At 41.8% G+C, this 6,000-nt stretch overlaps 1 pseudogene; it reads left to right on the forward strand.

The window, feature by feature from the left end:
* The first annotated feature begins 4,267 nt into the window (after positions 1 to 4,267).
* On the forward strand, positions 4,268 to 5,548 carry LOC125349452 (annotated as a pseudogene).
* Positions 5,549 to 6,000: the final 452 nt, after the last annotated feature.

The raw sequence follows: 6,000 nt of genomic DNA on the forward strand, positions 1-6,000 counted from the left end.
CCATGCTAATAACGGAGGAGGATGGGTTAGCAGGATGGAAGTGATCAAGACTGTAAGTGCGAGGAGGAAAAACCCCAAGGCTGCCCTGCTCTGCTTTTCCAGGAACTGTATACTAATTTACAGCCCCACCGACAGTGAACAGGTGCCCTTCATCTGTGTGCTGACCTCCTCTGTCCTCTTTCTCGAGCTATCCATTCAAACTGGAGTGAGGTGGTATCTTATTGTGGTTTTGATTTCATTTCCCTGATGAATACTATTCAGTATTTGTCAATAAACTTTCTGGCCTTATGTATAGCTTTAAAAAAAGAAAAAGAAATATCTGTTTAGGTCTATTGCCCATTTTAACAGACTTTTTCATTTTGCTTTTATTTTAGTGAGTTTTGAGTTCCTTTAGCACTTCAGGTTTTATACCTATTATCAGATGTATAGTTGCAAATATTTTCTCCCATTCATTGGATGCTTATCTTTTTCAGTGATTGTTTCTTTTGCTAGGCAGAAGCATTTTCATGTGATATAATCACGTTTGTGTAGTTTTGCTTTTGTTTCTTGGGCTTTAAGGAGAAATAGATGATTTTTAATCCAATGGTTCTTTTCTTTCAGCCCTTAACATCACTGTGCCATCTGCTCTGGCTCTGAGAGACTGAGCTATGGCACGTGTCTCTTCAGTGGGATTTCCTAATGGTAAGCAGGGCTCCCCTGATGGTAACCTAGCCAAACAGGACTCCCTGAAAGGTAGGTAGCCAAGTGGAGCTCCCCTAAAAATAGCCTAGCCAAGCAGGTCTCCTAAAGGTAACCTGGGCCAAGAGGTAGTCCACTACAGGTAATCACCATTTCTCTCCAGCTACTTCCATTAAGAAATATGGGTGATCTCGGGGCTGGGAACATGGCCTACTGGTAAAGTACTTGCCTTGCATACATGAAGCCCTGGGTTTGATTCCTCAACACCATATTTAGAGAAAAAGCCAGAAGTGGCACTATGGCTCAAGTGGTAGAGTGCTAAAGAGCAAAAAGAAACCAGGGACAGTGCTCAGGCCTTGAGTTCAAGCCCCAGGAGTGGCAAAAAAAAAAAAATACAAAAAGGAAATTTGGGTGATCTGCTAGGTCTATCTTAGACATGTACTAATTTTTAGCTAGTACATATAAACATGTAAGATGACGCCAAACAAAATGAACTCCATGTTATGGAAATAAGTGGTTTATCATTGTTGTTTTCAATGTACCATGTGAAATTCTGCCTTTTTTCTTTTGGCTTTCTTCCCCAGGGTTTTACTCCTGATATCACTGTAACTGATTTTGGTACTCTGGGTATTGTATATATATTTATCAGAACTAGAGAAGGGAAGGGGAAGATCAAAGTGGAAAGACAAAGGGTAAAAGGGGAACCAGCTCAACAGCAATACTTACAAGACAGTATGCTGTAAACCAACTGTACAACTCAGTGGGGGAGGGGAAGGAACTGGAGGGAGTGGAAGATGGGAGAAAATGAGGGAGGAGGTAACAAGTTTGGTAAGAAATGTGCTCACTGCCTTATGTATGAAACTGTAACCCCTCTGTACATCATTTTGACAATTAATTAAAAGAAAAAATATTTGTGTGTGTGTGTGTGTGTGTGTGTGTGTAGACCACACTAATGGATAGAATGACTCCCACGTTATAAAAAGTTTAACATATACTTTAATGTAATTCCAATAAAAATTCTGAGAATTCATGGCATTTGTCCAAGTTACTTTAATAAAATTCATATAGGCCAGTAAGAAAACAACATTCATAGTGGTGAAGCAAGCACACAATTTAAGGTCCTTGGTTTCCAGGGCAACAATGCCAGGTCTACTGGCCAGCCCATAGATACACCAACAAGATCCTCCCAAGATGATCTCCCCCTAAAGTGTCATCAAAGTGCTGATGAAAATGCTAGTAAAGGTCCATAAGGTAGACTGGCTGATTCTAGGTCCTGTTAATTAGGCAGTTTATGGAACAGGCAGAGCCCCTTCTTCCATACACACAGACAGAATAATGACCCTGCAGTAATCTCTTGACCCTACAGTGCCCTCATATTTCAGTTCAAGACTATCTAATCTCTATAGAGAGTCTGTGCACCATGTCCCAACAAATCTTGGCATGTACAGATATGCATAGTTGTTACATTAAGCTTTACATGTCAGTCAACCCACTTGTCAGAACAGTCTATACTTTATCTAGAATCGCTAAAAGTCCCAGCTGAACAAAGCCTGGGATTCAGGAACCTTGCTCTGGTCCAGTGCTCTCGCTTTCATTTTAATAAATGTTTCTATCATTTTCATTATGCTTTATGCTTGGCTTGAATTCTTCTCTAGGTTGAATTCTTCTCTGAGGTTAAGTGGTGTAAATTTTCAGAGACAAATCAGGTTTAGCTGCATGCCTTTCAGGTAATAGCAGTACATATTCTTTATTTGGGTCTTACAGTGGAAATGCACCCACTTTCCTTTAAGAACTCTGGGGACAGAGCACTCACTTATGTCTTGAGATGGCTGTAAGTGGGCTGTAGCTCAGTGGTAGAGCACTGGCCAGAATGGGCGAGATCCCAGCAAGAAGACAGAATAGCAAGGGCTAAAGGAGGAGGAAGGTGGCTAAGAGCTTCTAAACCTGGAACAAATGCCACCTAAGAACTGAAGAACTAAGGATCTCAGGAGCAGGGCTAAGATACAGAAATGGTGCCGGCAAGTTCAGACACATTCATCCTCTTCTTCCCCAGGATGCCTGGAGCCTCAGAAAATCTTGGCCTGATGGCAGAAATCCACCCATTTCTATTTCTAGGAATAGGTAATGGGTAATCAAGAAAATTTTAGGATGAGGACACTTGCTTAGTGACTCAGGAGACTAAGAAGATCTGAAGATCATGGGTAAAAGCCAGGGTGGACAGGAAAATCCAAGAAGCCACCGAAAAGCCAAAGGAGATGTATTTCAAGTGGTAAAGCTCCAGCCTTGAGTGAAAAAACTAAGAGACAGGCCCAGGCCCCGAGTTCAAGCCCCAATACCAACACAAGAAAGAAGACACAGAGAGAGAGAGTAAGAAAAGAAGAATGGGAGGAAGGGAGGGAGGAAAAAGGGACTGATTTTAGGGCTGGAGGACTTAATAACTTGATTTCAAACTCTACTACCAGAAAAAAAAGTCCAGGTGTACTGAACTTAGTATCTCAGCAAAATTAAAGAGCTGTTCAGATCTGAGATGAGAACGGCCTCTGCACAGTTGCCTATAACCTGGCCACCCAGAGCAATACCTAGATCATACATAGCAAACTTTTAAAATAATAATAATAATGTCCTACTTTTTTTTTTGAGTGTGAGCTAGTTCTCAGGCTAGAACTCAGGCCCTGAAGTCTCAGCCTTAGCCTTTTCATTGAAGACTGGTGTTCTACCTCTTGAACCACAACTCCATTTCCAGCATCTTTGTAATAAATTAGAGATATGAGTCTCATAGATTGGTCAGTCTGGACTGGGATTGCACTGTAAACTCCAGATCTCAACCTCCTGAATTGCTAGGATTGCAGGCATGAGCCATTGGTCCTAGCTTTTAAAAGACTTTTTTGTTTTGTTTTGTTTTTTGGCCAGTCCTGGGCCTTGCACTCAGGGCCTGAGCACCAACCCTGGCTTCTTCCCGCTCAAGGCTAGCACTCTGCCACCTGAGCCACAGCGCCCCTTCTGGCCATTTTCCATATATGTGGTGCTGGGGAATCGAAACGAGAGCCTCATGTGTAGGAGGCAAGCACTCTTGCCACTAGGCCATATTCCCAGCCCCTTAAAAGACTTTTTTACAAATAGGCTACAGTCCCTACCACCCACTGAAGCGAAGTTTGGAACACGTAAAAGGGAAGGCCAATGAAACTAATGTCCGTATACAGATGCAGACAGAGATTCAGGCTTTACAAGGGCTTCTCAGAAAAAAAGGAGGGTGGCTGGTGAGAAGGGGAAGCCAGTTAAGACACACACAGGCTTGATATGCATTTCCAAAGCTGGCTTTGCACCTTCGCTTAGAAAAACAAAGGAGTACAATAGGCTGGATCTTAAATGGAATCTGTGTTAAACATTAAACAAAAGGAGACACGGAGGTTTTCTAGTTACAGTAGCATAAAGAGATGAGCTATTTCTTTCTGCACAAATGGATAAAAACTAGACAAAACTGTCAAAATCAAACCATATTGTGGCATTTGAAATGGCCAACAGCAAATAAGAAGTTGAGAAGAATTTCTTTGTGAAAAGTTCCTATCTCTTCCAGAGGCATGCATGCGGCCTGATGGAGCTGGTGACTGGCAGCTACGAGCAGGTTCTTTTTGGGTACACTGTACACCTGGACCCTGGAACCAGTGGTGACCCCAACAAGAAAAGGACTCCTGTGGCTGACTTCACTCACCATGCCCACACTGCCTCCTTGTCAGCAGTAGCTATAAACAGTTGCTTTGTAGTAACTGGGAGCAAAGATGAAACAATTCACATTTATGACATGAAAAAGAAGATCGAACATGGGGCTTTAGTACATCATAATGGTACAATAACTTGCCTGAAATTCTTCAGCAATAGGCATTTAATCAGCGGTGCAGAAGATGGGCTCATCTGTGTCTGGGATGCAAAGAAATGGGAATGCCTGAAGTCCATTAAAGCTTACAAAGGACATGTGACTTTCCTCTCTATTCACCCATCTGGCAAGTTGGCCCTGTCTGTAGGTACAGATAAGACATTAAGAACATGGAATCTTGTGGAGGGAAGATCAGCTTTCATAATAAATACAAAACAAAATGCAAACATTGTGGAATGGGCACCAGGGGGAGAGAGATACATAGTTGTAATACTGAATAAAATAGATATCTATCAGCTCGACACTGCATCTATTAGTGGTACCATCACAAATGGAAAGAGGATTTCTGCCATTATGTTTCTTTCCAACTCTGTCCTTGCAGTAGCTGGAGATAAAGACACTGTAAATTTTTTTTTTTTTTTTTACTGTGACTCACTAGCATTCCTCTGTGAATTTAAAGCTCATGAATACAGGGTAAAAGACATGTTCAGTTTTGAAATTCCAGAGCATCATGTTCTTGTTACGGCATCGAATGATGGTTTCATCAAGATAAGAAAGTCCCCCCGTCTTTACTCTGTGCAATGAACACTAGTGCCAGGTTGACATTTCTTGGCGTGTGGCTAGATAGGACAGATGCAAAAGAGAGCTTGCCTTCAGCAGCAGAGCCCTCTCCTGTAAGTGAACAACAGCCCAAAAATCAGCAAAAGGGAGTTTGGTGATGTGGTTCAAGAGGAAGAAATATTGAAACCTAAGTTAAAGAAATATGGCTTAACTGGACACAGTAAAAAGCTAACAAAAGGAAATAGACTGGTGTCAACCAAGAAGAGGAAAGTGACAGAAATGTTACAAGAGCAGAGAAAAAAGAACAAGGTATAATTCATGCGGGTCCTAGATACCTCCTCTACAAGAGAGCACATTTGATGAGTCACCCTTTCCTAAGATTTTACCTAATCTTTTTTTTTTTCAAACAATGGTAAACTTATTTAGCAGATGACATTATATAATGGTGTTCTGTAATTTGTTAATTGTATAATTTTTTACTGTTGTACAAAGCTAATAAAATATTTCTCAAGGGCTGGGGATATGGCCTAGTGGCAAGAGTGCTTGCCTCATATACATGAGGCCCTGGGTTCAATTCCCCAGCACCACATATACAGAAAATGGCCAGAAGTGGCGCTGTGGCTCAAGTGGCAGAGTGCTAGCCTTGAGCAAAGAGAAGCCAGGGACAGTGCTCAGGCGCTGAGTCCAAGCCCCAGGACTGGCCAAAAAATAAATAAATAAAATAAAATAAAATATTTCTCAAATAAGGTAAAAAAAAAAAAAATTCCTATCTTCAGTACCAGACAGTGGAGATGGCACCTGGGGCTGCTGCCAACACTCTTCTAGCTCAGTCAGTGATGCTGGCTGTGAAAATATTGCCACATGAGGCTCAGTCAGACCTGGGCTGAGTG

Source organism: Perognathus longimembris, chromosome 3 (assembly GCF_023159225.1).
Source record: "Perognathus longimembris pacificus isolate PPM17 chromosome 3, ASM2315922v1, whole genome shotgun sequence".
Classification (NCBI taxonomy): Eukaryota; Metazoa; Chordata; class Mammalia; order Rodentia; family Heteromyidae; genus Perognathus; species Perognathus longimembris.